The sequence below is a fragment of the Chenopodium album genome, chromosome 8 (assembly GCF_948465745.1).
Source record: "Chenopodium album chromosome 8, dcCheAlbu1.1, whole genome shotgun sequence".
In the NCBI taxonomy this organism is placed as follows: domain Eukaryota; kingdom Viridiplantae; phylum Streptophyta; class Magnoliopsida; order Caryophyllales; family Amaranthaceae; genus Chenopodium; species Chenopodium album.
The window spans coordinates 20259290-20277549 of NC_137841.1; the positions used below are offsets into that span (position 1 = coordinate 20259290).

Consider the following 18260-nt stretch of genomic DNA (forward strand, 5'->3'; position numbering starts at 1 on the left):
GCATAAATTTGGCATTTAGGGCATCTTTTTACATATTGATGACAATCCCTATTCATGGTAGTCCAATATTACCCTTCTCGCATTATCTTTTGAACTAGCATTTTGCCATTAACATGGGTTCCACAAATGCCTTCGTGGACTATCCTCATAGCTCTTTGGACATCCTTTTTCCCTACACATAAGAGAGCTCGACCCTTAGGTACCCTTTTATGTAACTCGTTGTCGATGAGTACGTATTGGGAAGCCAATAGTCTTAATGCTCGTTTTGCTCTTTTGTCAGCATGAGGAGGGTATTCTCCTTTGGTGACGTAATTAAGTATATCCGTATACCACGGTTCTTCTTCTTCTACTTCATCTTGGACCACTTCATCATCCTCTATGGCTTGAATATATCTAGTAGAAAAATACAATAAGGCACCCCCATAAAGGCACCGGTTCAGGCCAAACCGGTGCCCTAAACCGGCCCAAATTTGGGCTCCATTTTACACAAAAATAAAAGGCACCGGTTCAGACCAAACCGGTGCCAAAAAGTAAAAGGGCACCGGTTTGAACCGGTGCCAATTGAACCGTTCCTTAATATTAAAAAAAACCGGTTAAACTATAAAAAAAAATAAAAAAAATCGGCCATATTTATACCCCCAAACCCTATTTCGCTTCACTCGCCGCTTCTCCTCTCCTCTTCTTTCCTACTATTTCTCTCTCCTCTTCTCCTCTCCTCCTCTTTCGCTCCACTTAACCTCCTTCCCTTTCTCATCTCCTCCTTCTCATCTCCTCCTTCCCTTTCTTCGTTCTCCTTCTCTTTCAAGCTCACCACGAAGACCACCACGGAGACCACCACGAACACCACCGCGAGCACATGCAACACCACCACAGAGACCACCACGAACACGTCACCTCCTCCCTCAATTTCTGGGTTTTTGTTTTCTGATTTTGATATTAGATTTTTGAATTTTGTTTTTCGATTTTGATTTTCGATTTTTTCTGGGTTTTTTCGATTTCAATTTTTTTTCGTTTTTGTTTTATTTTAATTGATTTCTAGGTTTTTTATTTGTTCGTTTTTGTTTTCATTTTTTCGACTTCTGGGTTTTTCAATTTTTTATTTTTGTTTTTCGATTTTGATTTTTGTTTTTCTTTTTTATCGATTTTGATTTTTGTGTTTTGATTTTTACTTTTGTTGTCTGATTTTGATTTTTGATTTTTGTTTTTCGATTTTGATTTTTGTTTTTCTTTTTTTTCGATTTTGATTTTCGATTTTTTCTGGGTTTTTCTGGTTTCAATTTTTTTTGTTTTTGTTTTTATTTTAATTGATTTCTGGGTTTTTTAATTGTTCGATTTTGTTTTTATTTTTATGATTTCTGGGTTTTTTTCATTTTTTTTCTGGGATTTTGTTTTTATTTTTTCGATTTTGATTTTTGTTTTTCTTTTTTTTCGATTTTGATTTTTGTGTTTCGATTTTTACTTTCGTTGTCTTATTTTGATTTTGATTTTTGTTTTTTGATTTTGATTTTCGATTTTTTATGGGTTTTTTCGATTTCAATTTTTTTTGTTTTTGTTTTTATTTTAATTGATTTCTGGGTTTTTTAATTGTTCGATTTTGTTTTTATTTTTATGATTTCTGGGTTTTTTTCATTTTTTTCTGGGATTTTGTTTTTATTTTTTCGATTTTGTTTTGATTTTTTGATTTCTGGGTTTTTTCGATTTTGTTTTTAATTTAATCGATTTTAATTCGATTTTTTTATTTTATTTTCTGGGTTTTTTTTTATTTTTTTCGCAGCTTGTTTATTTTAATCAATTTATTTTTGATGTTTAAATTGGCGCAAGTATACATAATCCAAGAATCAAGAATCAAGAATATGGGGATTTTTAGATTGTGATATTGTAATATTTTTTTTTGATTTTTATTGTAGTTTTTTTTTTATTTATATGTTGTAATTTTTTTTGATTTATATGTAATTTTTTTTATTGATCTATGCTGTAAAATTTTATTGATTATATATTAAACAGAATCGTTTATAATTTATTGTGATGTTTGATTTATATTTTGTGTTTTTATTTAATTTAGTTTATTTAATTTTTAAGCAAAAAAAAAAAAAAAAAAAAAATTGATTTTTGGGGGTTTTTTGGCACCGGTTAACCAGTGCCAAAAACTTTGAAAAAAAATTTAGTGGGCCTTTTTGGCACCGGTTAACCGGTGCCAATTTCGATTTTTGGCACCGGTTTGTACCGGTGCCTTTTACAACCCCTTTTTGGCACCCCCCACATTGGCACCGGTTCAAACCGGTGCCTTAGGCCGGGTTTGAACCGGTACCAAATTCATTTTTTCACGTAATAAGCCGATTTGTGCCTTTTCTCTATAGTTAGAGACATTTGCTCGATTTTCGTAGGAACCCTAACCATTGAGGCTAGTCTTGCAAAAGCATCAGCAAATTGATTTTCCTCTCTAGGTAGATAAGTGTATTCTACCTTTTCTAACTAATTGTGAGAGTTTCCAAATAAGTTTGGTAAGGGACTAGACTTTCACTCCTTACTTTCCAACTTTTAGAAATCTGGTTGATAATCAATGAAGAGTCCCCGAATATTCGTAATTTCTTTACTCCCAATGCCAAAGCTGTTTCAAGGCCTACCACGCATGCTTCGTATTCAGCAGCATTGTTGGTAACGTCGAAATCTAGCTTTATGGAGATTGGAACGTGATTTTCTTTAGGTGATACTAATAATACTCCAACGCCACATCCCTTTTGGTTTGAGGCTCCATCGAAGTATAAAGTTCAAGTATCATCTTCTGTGACCATCAAGTCTTCGTCTGGAAATTCATTTTCGTGTATTGGCGTTGAATCTTCTATTAGGAAATCTGCTAGGAAATCCGAGACCACAGATCCTTTGATAGCCTTTTGAGGCATGAATCTCACATCGAACTGGGCTAAATTGACTATCCATCTTGATATGCGCACATTGAGTGTAGACTTCTCGAATAGATACTTAAGTGGATCCATTCGGGAAACTACAAAGAATGTATGCACGAGCATGTAATGTCTTAGCTTGGTTGTGGCCCACACCAATGCGAGGCACAATTTCTCAAGCGGTGTGTAGCGTACTTCATACTCGAGCATCTTTTTGCTTAGATAGTAGATTGCATTTTCTTTACCTTCTACTTCTTGTGCAAGCATGGCTCCCATTGTCTCCTTGGTGACTGTAGGGAATATTTCAAGCATTATCCCTAGCTTGAACCCAACTGTGATCATACACTAAAGTACGGTGGCATCCAAAGGGAAAGAAGATAGAGCAAAAGAGTCGCCAACGAGTTTTAGGAACTTGTAAACCGTTCACGAGGTGAAGGTACACCCCTTAACGATCTACGAGAACGTCAACTCCAATAGGTCTGGAACCATGACTGGTAGTTCGGGGATGAAGGTACAAATCCAACCTAAAAGAGATTGAACCTGCCCTAATAATAGGCCTCTACTTTATTCTGATCGTATTCATGTGCGCTTTCTGACTAACATGCAATCAATAAGTTTAACCCTAAACCTATTTATCTATGTTGGTTGAATATTAATGCACAAATAAAACTATTATTGGCGATCACTTGAATTATAATCATATTAACCCTAAAAAGGATTATTAATTATCTTATTAAGCGTGATTACAAGTACCAATTCCATTTAAACATGCATAAAAGGCGTGATCAAGCAATAAATAAATATAATCAAGCGACATAATAATAACCATAACAACAATTATAATAATCCAAATAATTATAATCATCATCATAATTAAATTAATCATGTTAAAGCATAAAAATAGCAAGATCCTAGGCATGATACTAACAAGATTAATAACAAACCCTAGCATGTCACTAAACAATAAAAATCAAAGCTTTAACCCTAACATGATACTAACATGAATATTAGGAAAGAAAAGACATCGTAGAAATCAAACTTGATTTAAGGAACTTATTTTTTTCCTTAAACATGATACTAGGAAGCAAAATAACAATCTAAGCATGATCATAATAACAATAAATCAATTAAAGCACTTACTTGGATGTCTCGTATCTCTTTCTAATAATAAAATACACGCGTTAGTAACTTCAAAGAAAATAATAAAAACAATTAAATTAAATAATTGAAATAGAGATTTAGAAAGTTTAGACTAGATTTGGGACCAAACCCTCAGAAATATCAAACCTTTCACGTCTAGGGTGAAGGTAACTTCGAACTTGGCTAGGTGTTTCTAGATCTTATGAATGCGGAATTGTGTATGCAAAAGGCTAGTTTAGTATAGAGAGAGAGAATAAGATTTAGGTTAGAGAGAGAAGAGAATTAGAAAACTAGAGAGTTGATGATTGAAAACGGAGGTTTAGGAGGCTATTTATAGAGAAAATCAGCCGGACGGATAGAAAACAAATCAGAGTTTCGACGAGAATAAAACACTATTGGCGCCAGACGTTGAACATTAGCGTCAGGCGCCAAGCCTTAGCACCATGTGCTAATGCTTGTCGTCACGCGCTAATAATCAGTTTCACGCGTTTTGATAAAATTTAGCCGTACAAAAGGGCAAAATCGTATTTTCCTTAAAAACACTTTTTTATTCTGGTTAAAACTCCAAAAAGTCAACCAAAGTCAACTTATCAATGCTAATTGAATTAGGAATGAAAAGAATCTTATAGAAGAATCTAGAAGACTAAAATCAATTCTAACTGCATTAGGAATGATAAATCAATATTAGGCCCTCCTCTAGATCATTGGGCCGCATTTAATGATCAAACCGGGCCCAGTTGAGTAATTTAGCCATAACTTCCTCATTATTCATCGAAATTGGGCTTATAATATATCGTTGGAAAGCTCTTTTCAAGCCCCATGCAACTACACCATTATCGGACCCTTGCCATGGACTAAACTAAACTGGATTGGCCGTTTTCTTAAAATAGGTTTTCAAAAACAAAGAGAAAGAAAAGAATTAAAAGCTAAACCGCAACACTAGACTTTCCACACTTTAACCTCATTCGATTATGATTTGACGCGAAAGGTACTCATCATCGGGTTTGGTTTTGGGGAGACACAAATGGGTTTCTACAGCTTTTAGTACTTTTCTTGGAGGTTCTTGATGAACAACCTCACAAATTCTTTTTCGCTTGGTACTTTAATCCTCCTATCAGAGGTTTCTCTCCATTTATTGAAGAAAGAAGTGAAACCTTCATTCTCTTTCTATTTTAGTATTTCAAGTTCTCTATGATCAGTTTCAACTTGAATATTGCACTTATACCTATCAATGAAAACGTTTACTATTGATTCCCAAGTAGAGGTTTTCTCTTTGTCAAGGGAGAAGAACCATTGTTGGCAAATGGTTTCAAGAGATAAGGAAAATAGAGAAGGAAATACTTTTTTTTATCAATACCCTTAATACTCATATTATTGTTTCAAAAGCTCTTAAATGAAAATAAGGGTTGCCAGTTGCCTTGAATTTTGGGATGTCGTTGGCATTGAACTTCTGTGGAAGAAGCTCCTTATCCACCGAAACCCCTTGTGAACTAATGCCCTGAAACTTGTAATCACTAGATAGCTTGCTCAAGCTTTCTTGCATAAGGTCCATTTTCTGTTGCTTCATAGGCTCATTAATTTGGATCGGAGGGTTAAAGTCTTCAACACTTCAGTTACGTTAGTCAATTAATTCCTAAGTTCGTTGACTTCTTCCTGAGTTTCCATTATCTTCTTGGCTTTTCTTTTTCGAGCGATTGGTTTGTCAAAAAGTTGTACTTGAACGAAAAGGTGGTGTTTGATTAAACTCCCTTCCTTTATTGACCAAACGCTGTAAATTAAACCAATTTTATTTTAATGACTTGACTCAAATTGACTTTGACTTTACGGGTTTATAAAGAAAACGAAAAAAGCAAAAATAGGGTGTATATTTTTGGGAATCAAGTATATGGTTCAAAAAAGTGGTTTAATTGGAGGATAATATCCGACTTACCCCCCTAAAAAAAATGACGGAAAACACGTGCATACAAGACTCTCTTAACATGGTCAAAGTGTACATACATATTAGTGTGTGCTTTATATGTGAGTGCAAGTGACATGGTTTGACTCTTGTGTAAGACCATGGGACTTAGTGTCTAGACTCGATTAAGGACTTAACAAAGGTACCAAAATAATCGAATTGATTAACAAACTGTTTAATTAGACTCATAGTGAGAACTCGAGCAAAATTCTGAACTGTCGCCAAGGCAACAGGACTGTCGCCGCACTTTGCAGTGTAGCGCCAGACGACAGAGTTGTCACCAGGCGTTGCACAATAAAGTGCGACGTTGCAGTCCAAATCGTGGCGCCATTGCTGGAACGTTGATATGGGACTGCTTTCAGTAATTTAACTCTACGGGACATGCCTAAAGTCGTATTAAGTCAATTCCAATTAAATTATTAGACTTTAATTACTCTAATTAATTAATTAATTAATTAATTAGACAAAGTCCTTTTAGTCATTAATCAGTTTATTTTTGTCTTAAACACAAGTCAAACAAATGGTTAGGAAAAACACATAGAGTATGCACAACAAATAATGCACAATTAGTAAAGTAGGCACAACATGATGCAATGAGTTTGCAACCTAACCATGGCTCTAGTTCTCTAAAGTTCGGGATATGGGTTAGTCAAATAGGGTCCATGGTTAATTGTCTAGATGCACCGCGTGGAAGCCTTACCTTTTGAAGGGTTGGCGCGAGTGGATGGGACACCACGAGTTAGAAACTCGCTTCCATGGTTTGGTGAATTCAACATTCTCGGATGTACCCTTTGTTGCACAGAGCGTTCAATCAGGTAGATGGAGCATGAATTCCCAGAGGGTTATGTCCATATGTAGAACACATATGGGTTTCAAAAAAGTGAGAAAAACTCAATCAGGAAGTAGAATCAAGCAAACAGTGCTAAAAACTGGTCAAAATTAGAACGCATATTTTTGGCTCGGCATTGGAAGAACTTGGCGCCAGCAAACAGAGGTCGTCGCCGCAATATGGCTCTGTCGCCTGGAGACAGAGTCATATCATCGGTGACAAACTCTGTTTTCTGATGCCAGTTCCTACATGCCTCAGCAGCTTTCTGTGCTCTATAAAATTTTCCAGTTTCGCGCAGCATTATTTCGATCCTAGTTGTGAAAGATATTCCTCAAATTTCCTATATGTAAAAATCCTATGTTTTAACTCATTACAGATGGTCTTTCCAATAAGATTTTTTTTATGCATATGACAATAATGTTAATTAAAATTACGCACATGAAATACTTAGAAATTTTCGAGTCTCATCAACTCATTTTAAATCATTGCCAAAATAAATTTCAGGAATTAAAATAAAAATCCTCCCTAGTTGATTCACCAAAAACTGTAGGGAATATTTCAAGCATTACCCCAAACCTGAACCCCACTGTGATCATACACTTAGGCATGGTGGCGTCCAAAGGAAAGGAAGCTAGAGCAAAAGAGTCGCCAACGGGTTTTAGGAACTTGTAAACCGTTCACAGGGTGAAAGTTACACCCCTTAACGATCCAAGAGATCGTTAACTCCAATAGGTCTGGAACCATGATTGGAAGTTCGGGGATGAAGGTACAAATCCAACCTAAAAGAGATTGAACCTGCCCTAATAATAGGCCTCTACTTTATTCTTCTCGTATTCATGTGCACTTTCTGACTAACATGCAATCAATAGGTTTACCCTAAACCTGTTTAATCTATGTTGGTTGAATATTAATGCGCAAACAAAACTATTTTTGGCGATCACTTGAATTATAATCATATTAACCCTAAACAAGATTAATAATTATCTTATAAAGCATGATTACTAGTAAAAATCCCTTTAAACATGCAATAAAAGGTGTGATCAAGCAATAACAATAAATATAATCAAGCAACATGATAATAATAACAATCATAATAAATCGTCATAAAATTAATAATTCATGTTAAAGCATAATAGAAAGATCCTAGGCATGATACTAACAAGATTAATAACAAACCCTAGCATATCACTAACATCAAAGATCAAAGCTTTAACCCTAACATGATACTAACATGAATATTAGGAAAGAGAATAGGAAGCATCGCAGGAATCACAATTGTCATATTTGATATTATCACCTTTTCCCTAAACATGATACTAGGAATCATAATTACAACCTAGACATGATTTCTATATCATAATATCAATAAAGCAATTAAAGCACTTACTTGGATGTCTCATATCTCTTTCTAATAACAAAATACACGCATTAGTAACTTCAAGGAAAATAACAAAACAAACAATTAAATTAAATAATTGAAAGAGAGATTTGGGACCAAACCCTCAGAAATTAAAACCTTTCACGTCTAGGGCGAAGGCAACTTCGAACTTGGCTAGGTGTGTCTAGATCTTTTGAATGCGGAATTTTGTATGAGAAAAGCTAGTTTAGAAAAGAGAGAGAGAGATATCAAGAATTTCTTGATGAGAGTTGGTGAGAGAGAGAATTAGAGAGAATTCCTAAGAATTGATGATTGAAAACGGAGGTTTTTGGAGGCTATTTATAGAGAAAATCAGCCGGATATGATAAAAAAACAAATCAGAGTTTCGAAAAGAATAAAACACGATTGCAACACCAAACACGCACCTGTCGCCTGATGACAAGGCTGCGCCAAACGCCAGGTCTGTCGCCGAAGACAGACTTGTTGTATGGCGCTGCAAACAATTTTCCACGCATTTTCTTATTTTGATAAAATTTAAGCGTATGAGAGGGCAAAACTATATTTTCCTTAAAAACACTTCTTTTATTCTGATTAAAACTCTTAAAAGTCAACTGAAGTCAATTTATCAATGCTAATTAAATTAGGATTCAAAAGAACCTTCTAGAAGATTCTAGAAATCTATAATCAATCCTAGTCGCCATAAGAATGATAAATCAATAATAGGCCCTCCTCTATATCATTGAGCCGCATATAAAGATCAAACCGGGCCCAGTTTAGTAATTTGGCCATAACTTCCTCATTATTCATCAGAATTGGGCTTATAATATATCGTTGGAAAGCCCTTTTCAAATCCGACCCAACTACACTATTATTGGATCCTTATCAGGGACCAAACCAAACTGGATTGGATGTTTTCTTAAAATAGGTTTTCAAAAACAGAGAGAAAGAAAAGAAATAAAAACTAACCGCAACACTAGACTTTCCACACTTTCACTTCATTCGATTATGATTCGACGTAAAAGATGCTCGTCACTGGGTTTGGTTTTGGGGAGACACAAATGGGTGTCTACACCCCCATATACACCCCATAATGGTTTATGCGGACCTAATGCAACGTTTTGAATTCTTTCGTACGCCAGTTAGCCCCTATAAGCAAATTGACATGATTAGTAGTCGGCTTGATTACAATCGCGGTAAGTGATCGACCTGACAACGATTGTCTCACTTAGCTTAAAGAGCCTAAGTATGGGCTCAACACAAGCACCAAGGTAATGGTTCACAAGCAAGCACAAGCGCCAAGGTACCGACTCGTTTATAAAATGCGCCGAGATACTAGCACAACAAGCAATCGCAATAAGTAATTACAGCAAAAAAAAAAAACATCAACACAACAAGCATTCGAGCAAAGAATTAGCATATAGAGGATCACAAGGCAACGAGGTCTTCGACGACTTTCACTAGGATGAGAAAGTAATCAGTTAAATAATCGAGTCAAGGCACAGACAAGATTTTGAAGATAGCTACAAGTAGCGATCTTCAGCGATGTTCCCTCGGATAAGGATGATTGTCATACCAAGACTGAAGACAACTACAAGTAGTGGTCTTCGACGATATTCCCTAGGATTATAAAATTTTCAAAGCTGAAGATGGCTACGAGCAGTCATATTTGACGGTGTTCCCCATGATGTGGAAGATTGTCAAGGCAAAAACTGGAGATGGCTACAAGCAGTCACCTTCGACGAAGTTCCTCAGGATGTGAAGAGTTGTCACAAACAATCAATGATAGTTACAAGCAGCGGTCTTCGATGACGGCGTTAACAAGGCACTATGAAGGTTGTCACAAATGCATCAACAAAATTGGTTACTCCATAGACGTGTGCTCGATGGTGCAAGATACGCATTTCTTAACTCTTTTATTTGATTAACTAACGCTAGTTTGCAGGTATCGGAGTTACAAGAATGATCTAGGATCGCAGGATGTTCTGAATCATTCTCTGTCCCTATCGCTACTTTGACTTTTGTTTACGAAACATGTGTTTCAACAAACTCAGTGATATTAGGGGCTTCTGTAGACACCCAAATGTGTCTCCCCAACAACCAAGCCCGATGATGAATACTTTTCACGTCACTTGATTATCGAATGAAGTGAAACTTTGAAAAGTCTTGTGCTGCGGTCGTCTTAATAACAATCTTTCTTTCTGTTTTCAACAATCTACTCTATTTATATAAATATCTAGTCAAATTTAGCTTGGTCCATGACAAGAGTCCAATAATAGTGTAGTTGGGTCAAGCTCGCAAAGAGCTTTCCAATGATATATTATAAGCCCAATTCCGATGAATAATGAGGAGGTTATGGTCAAAATACTAAATTGGGTCTAAAATGGTTTTATGGCCCAATGATCTAGTGGAGGGCCCATTAATTATTATTTCTAAAATTATTAGGATCGATTCTAATTTTCTACAAGAGTCTAAAAGGTTATTTTAAGTTCTAATAACGTTAGGATTGATAATTATTTTTTTTTAGAAAAATAGTGAATTTGATTTGAAATAAAACAAGTGTTTTATTTTGATAAATCTGATTTAAAATTAATAAATACGGAGTTTAATATCTTAATTATATAAAGAAGATGATTCCGTACAAAAGCGTGTTTTATCTTTTAATTAGCGCCAAACGACAAGGTCGTCGCCAAACAACAGAGCCTGTCGCCATACGTGATGCTTGTCGTTTCGCGCTGGGCTCTGTCGCTGGCGACAGGGGTCAGTTTTATTCCGATTCAAATTCTGATACTATTATATCGTTTTCGGACTATTTTATTTATAAATAGGTTCGTATTTCCCCGTTTTCATTCATTCAGAATCAACAAGCTTGATCACTAATCATTTCTCTTCTCTCTAAGCTAAAGCTTATTCTCTCTCTATTCGTTTTCTAAACCTTTTCCTTTAACAAAATTCCGCATTCACAAGTCCTAGACACATCTAGCCAAGTTCGAAGTTGCCTTTGCCCTAGACGTGAAAGGTTGATAATTTCCGAGGGTTTGGTCCCAAATCCCTATTTCAATTATTTTATTTAATTGTTTGATTTAATATTTTCCTTGAAGTTACTAACGTGTGTATTTTGTTATTAGAAAGAAATACGAGACATCGAAGTATGTAATTTTATTATTCTTTTGATATAGAAAGCATGTTTATATTATATTCATTCCTAGTATCATGTTAGGATGCTTTTATTGCTTTCTAGTATCATGTTTAGGTTGATTTGATTTTTATTGTTTAGTGACGTGCTAGGATTTGATTTTTATTGTTTAGTGACGTGCTAGGATAAAGATTGAGAATATTATTAAGATTATTATTATTGTTGCTTGTTATATTATTGTTATTGCTCGATCACGTCTTTTATGCATGTTGGAAGAGAATTTATACTTGTAATCACGCTTAATAAGATAATAGATAATCTTGTTTAGGCTAATATGATTACAATTCAAGTAATCACTAATAATAGATTTATTTGTGCATTAATATTCAACCAATATAGATAAGCAGGTTTAGTGTTAACTTATTGATTGTATGTTAGTCAGAAAGCGCACATGAATATGAGAAGAATAAAGGAAGGAATGCTTGAAATATTCCCTACAACTAGTATATCCGTAGAGGGAGATTTTGGGGTGTTACAAAGGGAGTACCACAAGATCATTTTCGATTCATTAGTCATTCAATTTATATCAATTATACACAGGATACAATTTAGTTGCCTTATTTTATGTACATAATCAAACATGTTGATTTCTTACCCTTTTTATTGATATGTTATAACATTTAAAGTTTTTAACATTTAATATTCAACTATAAAGATAGAAATATTTGATTTGGTATTTGATATTGCACTGATATCATGATAATTTCCATTATTTACTTGATATATGACACATGTCATTAATCTCAAATTTATTTATATAATATTTATAACCCCTATAAATACATGTTTTCACAAGTTCGCATCAGTCAAAAGACAGACAAATTATATGTTTATCAAAGCTTCCATTGATATTTTTCTCATATTTTGATTAAACTTTCAATCTTCCTCACAAAGTAAAATAAAAATTAAAACCTCAAATTTTCTATATTACCAAGGTTTTTTTTTTCTTTTTCCATTTAAAAAAATGTCTCTTCTTTCAAATGCTGACAAGGATCATCCTATGCAGCAACGCCTTATTGTTCCTATAGATTTTAGCTCAATCCAAAGGGTTCCTGAATCTCATATATGGGCACAATGTTTTGACGATTCAAAAATCAACCCTGATAATGAGAAGTCACGGGCTTCAATCTCTATTCCAATAATTGATCTTGAAGATCCTAAGGCTTTAGGCCTCATTTTTAATGCGTGTGAGACATGGGGGATGTTTCAAGTCATAAATCATGGGGTTTCTAAGGAGTTATTAGATCAAGTCGAGTTTCAAACCAAAAAATTATTCAATCTTCCATTTGAGAAAAAGATGAAGGTTTTACGAGCCCCTGGTGAAGATACTGGATTTTGTTATCCTAGACTTGCTTTATTCTTCAGCAAGCAAATGTGGAATGAAGGTTTCACTATCATGGGTAACTCTTATCATCATCACGCTAAGAAATTTTGGCCTAATAGTTTTGAAAGTTTTTGGTAAGCTCATTTGTTTGAAAGTCATATGATACATTACATTAAAAAAATTTAAATTTAAATTTGTGAAACTAATTAAAATCATTATTATTTATAAAATTAACAGTAGAAAACTATGAACCAATGTTTCTTATATTTTGTTTTTAGTTTTACAAAAAATAAAAATGAAAAGGCCCCACATTTATTGGAAGATCTAGAAATAATATTTATTAGGGTCAAAATAAAATTGTATATGTTTATGCGGATTCATATAACACATTTTTTTTATCAAATTAAGAAAAAGAAATCAATTTTAACAAGGAAAATTGAAAATATATATATATAAATTAAAATAGAGTTGATTGACCCACAAATGTTAAGGTTACCCTGTGTACATTGTTTACCTCTAATGCATAGCACATTTATGCAATCATTTATTATTATATTTACAAAATTCTATGATATATATCCAAGTCGTTAGCCAAGTGTTTCATAATTTTATGGAACATTGTTACATATTCCATTTTAATGTGAAAATAACTGGAGTTGTTTATGAATCGAATATCAAATTGAACCTAGCCAATATTTAAAATTCAAAAATTTAAAGTCAAACGATTAGGCCGAACCATTAATCGACTTATCTAAAATCAGTTCGAACAACACTAGTTTAAAACTATTTTCCTATATAATAAATTCATAAAAAAAGGAAAAATAAATATATGAAACATAATTATTTGATACCCATTTTACCGAATGTGTAATAAATATCTCATAATGTAATATATTCGTAGTAATTTTAAGTTAAATATAACTTAGTATAGAAATTTAATTTATAATTTTAATAAAAAAAAAGAGGGGGGTTAAATTTAATACTAGTTTTAGGGGTTTTGGACCAGACAAGACTAGATGGCCGATTCTCTTTAATTCAGTCCAATTTATGGCAACTATTGAACAACCTTAAAAATGACATTATGGGAAAGGTCCCTCCTAGAGGACTAAGGAAGTAATAAATATTGTACATACGGGTCATCCTGTATGCTATTTACACAAATTTTTCCACATACTCATACTATTTTCTACATTCACATTGCACACTATTCTAATTACCCTAAATGTGTTAATTTAAGATGTATTTGGTTATCATATACGACTTCAGGTATGTAGGATATTCATGTTGTTTTACAAACTAATTATATCATTATTCCTTATAAAACCATGTCAATTTGTTGTTTTCCTTTATATAGTGAAGTGATATTTGAGTACCAGACAAAGATGAATGACCTTGGTGACAAACTCAAGAGTTTGATTTTCAAATCACTTAACATACCTACACCTGAAGAAGCTACACTTAAAGACCATAATTATGCAATTCATCTCAACTCGTACCCGCCATGCCCTGATTCATCCCAAACAATGGGCATAGGTGGGTCTCAGTCAACCCACATCCAGGTGCTTTGGTGGTAAATGTGGCAGATCTTTTACACATAATTTCAAATGCAAGATTTCCAAGTGCAATTCATAGGGCAGTTGTCAACAATAAACAAAAACAAAGGTTATCCTCTGCATACTTTTATGGCCTTCCAGTAGACTTTGAAGTCTCTCCCTTTTTGGACTATCCAAATTGTGAGGGTCCTAAATTTAAGCCTATAAAGGTGAAAGAATATGCAATTCTTAAGTTGAAGTACTTAGATTTGGCACTCTCCTTTGTTAGGAAAAGTGGCTGGGGTTCATTAGAGTTAAGAACTTGTTTAAGTGTTCCTTTGTTTCCGTTTTACAATGAGGGGGTTGAATAAATTAAATTTTTACATAAAGTGTAATGTAGTTTGCAGTTGATCCTTATATTAATGTTTCAAATATATGTTCTAAGAATTTTATGCTTATTCACAAGTAGAGACACATAAATCTGACTTAATACCATTATTATTATTATTATTATTATTATTATTATTATTATTATTATTATTATTATTATTATTATTATTATTATTATCATCATCATCATCATCAGATACTTTGAATTAGTAATTTTTCATCAATAAATGTCATTTCTATTTTGACAACTTGTATTTTTGTTAAATATTTAGTGATAGAATAAGTACCATATTTTACATAGAGTATTCGTACTTTATTTTAGTACTATTAATTTATTTGATAATAAAGTGATAAAATAAGAAATAATAAGGAAAACAGGGGGAAAAAAATCAATCAATCTAATAGAAACACGTCTAAATGTCTAATGCTAAAATTCCTAAACACATTCAAGGTTTGACTTTTGTTGACTTTCTCTGTTCTCTCTCCTATCCATGGTTCTTAGAGTTTGATGGTTTTTCTTCATCAAATCTGATCTCCAATGGGTCGAAAGAATACAAAAATACCCTAATACCTCAACAAGGTTCACAATCGACTACTCATGAACCTTTTGATACAATTTTGTAGAATCTAAGGAACTCAGTTACCTCCTTTACACCAAGCCCGATTCGGGAAGTTGATGAGATGGTTACGTCGGCTGACAGTATAAATTCATATTTCCTAATCAAAAGAATTACCTAAGTCCTTTAACTAAAAGAGATAGGGAAGTAGGGTCAAACCACAGGGAAACAAGTCAATTTATTCCTAATTAATTAAATTAATCTAAATTATTAAAGTAACTAAATTATAGATATGATGAATTAAACTAAGTGAGGTAAAAGTAGGGAGAAATCAATAAATAAAAGCCTAGGGTATAGGTTCACCAATAAACAATATTACAGGGTAAGGAATAATAATCAATCACCAACGCAATAATTAATCAGATTATAATGGGCTTTCGCTACGTATTACAATCACAAAATTAATCTATCGGTATTAAATCGCATCTCTCGAATCTTGACTTAACCATTTATAAATTAACCTGCCTATTGAAACTAAGCCTAAACATCAATTCTCATCTCTCGAATCTCGAATCAATATTGCATAACTTATACAATTAAATCAGGCCTAATTTAATTGCATAGCATTAAATCAATCAATAGGAAATTAATCAAGTATTGACAATCAACAATAATAAATTACCCCTTCATAATATTTATGGATCCCCACAACCCTAGATTTAAACTACTCGTGCATAATTAAAACTAAACTAATCAAAACGATTAAAGAAAGCAAAATAAAGATCAAAGCAATTAAATAAACCATACTTAAAAACAATAGTTATAAAACTAATAAGAAAGCAAACATAAAATAAAGATGAGATATTTACTGTCGAACTGACGGAAATCTGAACTTAGTGAAATAATCCGATACTTGAAATTACAAAGCAATAATAAGATCTCAAACTAAAAGTAAGGAAAAGTGGAAAACTATAAACTAAAAGTCAACTAAAACTAGCTAATGGAAGCTGCTACTCAAAACTAAACTAAGAAAAAAAACTACAATAATTAAAAACTTACATAACCCCTCTAACAACCCACTAATTTGGTATTTATAATTCCCCATCAACCGACATCAATCAGGTGGGCCTAAACAACGAAGCCCAGCCACTCAAAACATTAAAAATCAGCGTATTAAGCAGCGTGAACAAGCCTGCCTCATCGGGCCCGTCCAGTTAGGCACCGAATTGGACTTCTCTTGTGGGAATCGGGCTTTGGAGTTGAAACTTGTTAACTTGAGCCCAAATTCTCAATTAGCTTGGTCCATATTTCTTGTGGGAACATTGGACCTCTTTTAATCACCAAACCAAATTCCTTTAACTCGGTCTTGAGCTTCAAATATACGATCATAAAATACAATCAAACTCCAATATCTTTATATTGGCTTAATAAGTTCGTGAATTATCATAAATCTGCAAATTCCTACAAAATAATACCAACTCTACAAAAACACTAGAAAACGTATATTAGTAATAAAAAATAACTCCACAGAGCTCAAGTAAGTACAAATACGACCGTGGGACGGGGAATATATTATATATATATATATATATATATATATATATATATATATATATATATATATATATATATATATATATATATATATATATATATATATATATATATATAACAGACTCGTCATCGGGGCTGGGACTAGTTCATCCATCTGCTATTGCTATGTATTACAGAGCTACTAATAGACCTACAACTTCTGAATCCAATCAAATAGTACCTAAGGTTACTATTCCATTAGATTATGAGGTTGTTGGGGGTCAATATGAATCCACGGTACCAGATCCTCAACCTATTCCTCTTTATGATCAAGATGTTGTGAGGTTGAAGGATCCTTCAATGGTAAGCTGACTGCAAAGGGAGTTGCCCTTTCCTATGTTGCCCCGAAAGTGTATGATGGTAGACAATTAAATTGCTCAATTGCAGGAATCTGAACTCTTGGTAGGTAATATAAAGTGGTCAAATGCTTTAGTTTTCTATGTTATTGGCTTCTATCCTACTATAGCTGATGTTCATCATTATATAGCCCAACAGTGGAGTTATGTGCAAAAACCAGAGGTGTTCTAGCATGATGATGGGTACTTCGTTATTAACCTGGTATTAGTTAGTGATAAGGATGCTATTTTTTATGATGGTCATCACATGTTCTATGGGAAACCTGTAATTGTCAAACCCTGGAATGTTAAATTTTATTTTAATGATGAGATTTTGAGGACTGTCTCTCTTTAGGTTAAATTCCCTAATCTACCATTCAATTATAGGGGAGCTGAAACTCTAAGTCAAATTAATAGCCTGTTAGGGGTACGTATTTTTGTAGATGAACATACAAAAAGGCAACTTAGGGGTCTTTTTTGTTAGGGAGCTCATTGAAATTGATGTAACAAAGGTTCTTCCTAAGACTGTTTTTGTTGAAAGTCCTTTAGGTGAACTATAGGAACTTAAGGTAGTATATGAATGGATCCCTCCATTTTTCTCTAAGCGCAATAAGTTTGGGCATGATTGTACTGCTAAAGTTGCTCCTGCAAAGCAGAACCAGGCTAAGAAACCAGTTGTTCCTACAACACCAACAAAAACGATTTGGGTTCCCAAGCCTAATCAGATTGCTACTGCCAATCTAAATCTTAACAAAACTATTCATGGGGCAGTTATTACACCAGCTTCCACCTCCACTCAACATAATTCTAATGATTGGTGGAGAATAGTAGGCAGGAAGGCAAAGAACCAGGGTAAAAGAACTCGGCCTACAGCTGCATCTACTTCCAATGCTTATGTTTCTCTGATGACTAATGAGATTGAAAGATCTAGAGGTTTTACTATTAATCCTATCAGGGGTGAAGGTAATCCCTCTTTAGTGATAAGATTATCATCACATGGAATATAAGGGGTCTAAATAAGGGTGAGCAAAACCGGGTACCTGGTATTAAAGGATGGAACTGGAATTAGAACTAATTAGATTCGGGTCCAAGAAATAGGAACTGGTATTGGAACTGATTCTTACTGGGTCCA

At 33.7% G+C, this 18260-nt stretch overlaps 1 pseudogene; it reads left to right on the top strand.

Moving 5' to 3' along the window:
• Positions 1 to 12361: 12361 nt before the first annotated feature.
• Positions 12362 to 14624, top strand: LOC145642798 (gibberellin 3-beta-dioxygenase 3-like; annotated as a pseudogene).
• The last annotated feature ends 3636 nt before the right edge of the window (positions 14625 to 18260 follow it).